We start from the raw sequence: 2,064 nt of genomic DNA, 5'->3' as shown, positions 1-2,064 counted from the left end.
TTATTCGTACAATACCTACTCACAAATAAACATCAAAAACAAAGCCGGCTGCAATGAATTTCTGTGCAAAACAGCTTTTACTACAAACACTTCCACACAAGAACATTGTTATCACACAAGAACATTTTGATAGAAAACAAAAAATATTTAAAGTAGATAAAATTAGAATAAATAAAATGGAAATTACTACATACTATTACTACTGTAAACTTTGCAAATAGGACATCAGCCCCTTCAAGTCAATGAACAATAACAAAGTGGGTTTTTTTTCCACTGGAGTACTCACGTGAAGGATGCGTGCACAACTAATAACTAATATCATCACGCTATAAAGGGTTGGCCTGCGCTGGGTCCGCCCCTCCCCCTATAACTGTTCTGTCTCGCGGAGGAGCTCATTTGTGTGCATCTGTGTGAAACACGCATAGGAAAAAAGAACGACAGAAAGAACGGCTCCCCTCGTTCATGTTTATGAGCCGTTCAAAAGAATCGGTTTGTTCGCGAACGTCACAACTCTATTGTTTACGCATCAAACACACACTTTACACGTTTCACAGTAACGTTTTATTTATTATGAAATATGTCTTTAGTTTAAATTATGCAGAATAATCTTCAATTGTTGATGGTATTTGTAATTGCCCAAACTCAATATTTGCAATTTATTTGGCTAATAAAATGTATTTTCTTCAAAACATGTATGGTACGTCGCCACTGATGACCAAAACTAAGAAAAGTGCTCTCTGGTAGATAAAATGGGTGGCTCTTAAAAGAGCCTTTGGGAGTTTGGTGTACTCTCGTGTTTATTTGGTTTTGGCGGGTTTCTCGGTCTTCTTGGGCAGCAGCACGGCCTGGATGTTGGGCAGCACGCCGCCCTGAGCGATGGTCACTCCGCCCAAGAGTTTGTTCAGCTCCTCGTCGTTTGCGCACCGCCAGCTGCAGGTGACGGGGGATGATACGGGTCTTCTTGTTGTCCCGAGCGGCGTTTCCAGCCAGCTCCAGGATCTCAGCGGTCAGATACTCGAGCACAGCGGCCAGATAAACCGGAGCACCGGCACCGACGCGCTCGGCGTAGTTGCCTTTGCGGAGAAGTCTGTGAACACGACCGACGGGGAACTGCAGCCCTGCTCTGGAGGAGCGAGTCTTAGCCTTCGCTCTGGCCTTACCGCCGGTTTTGCCTCTTCCACTCATTGTTCTTGGTTGGAAGGGTTGCTATGTCCGTCAAACAGAAATGATAAATTCTTAAGCCCAGCTATAATGTTTTAAATGAGCGTGCCAGTCGCCCATTGGTTTAGAGCCTTTAAAGATTTTAAACCAACTTCCCTCCAACACCCACCGCCAAAGCCACGCCTCCACAGCGGGCATTCGGATCGTGCTGCTTTTTATTAAACACATGACAGAAAATAAATAAATAAATAAATAAAAATTGATGGGGGGTTGAAAGAGTTTTTAACTTAGTTTACATTTCTTGAAATTGTGACACCTTTTCTCAAAACTCGAAACACAAATCCATACCTTCACACCCAATTCCCCATACTTCATATTTTCAGGTCAAAATGAAGCTCTCCGCTCAAAACTATTCAATCTTGCTGAAAAAAACAACAACAATCTTTGCCCTCACTGACACACAAGCCCTCAGAAACACAAACACTACAACGTAGACTTACACACTAATGAGATCAGGTCATAAAACTGTTGCAAAAACCTTTTGGCAATCAGGTATCATTTTACAGCTCAGTGTCTGTTACAGTATACAACATAATTAGAGCAGATGTTACAGTTTTTCTCAGTCGCTTTGGTGCATTTCTCGAATCGTGCTTAATATTTGCAAAGAAGTTATGTGCATTTCTCAAAACAATTCATACAATTCAATGGATTTCCTGCAAAAGCCTGTGACTTACTCAAAATTTTTAGTTCATCTCTCAAAAGTAAGTATTTATGTCAGTCAGCATATCAGTGCCACCAGAATGAAAAGACATTGAGTAATGGTTCACAAAAAAGATAGTTAAAATGCTTAGTCATGTTGTCAATATAACAGTGCACTCTGTTAGTATTACCTGATGTAAACTA

The 2,064-nt window shown here is 41.1% G+C and overlaps 1 pseudogene; it reads right to left on the bottom strand.

Annotated features, from left to right (window-relative positions):
* Positions 1 to 782: 782 nt before the first annotated feature.
* LOC109051002 lies at positions 783 to 1,236 on the bottom strand (annotated as a pseudogene).
* Positions 1,237 to 2,064: the final 828 nt, after the last annotated feature.

This window comes from Cyprinus carpio, chromosome B25 (genome assembly GCF_018340385.1).
Source record: "Cyprinus carpio isolate SPL01 chromosome B25, ASM1834038v1, whole genome shotgun sequence".
NCBI classification, from domain to species: Eukaryota; Metazoa; Chordata; class Actinopteri; order Cypriniformes; family Cyprinidae; genus Cyprinus; species Cyprinus carpio.
The sequence above is the reverse complement of the archived record's forward strand: the minus strand, read 5'-3'. Positions and strand labels throughout refer to the sequence as shown.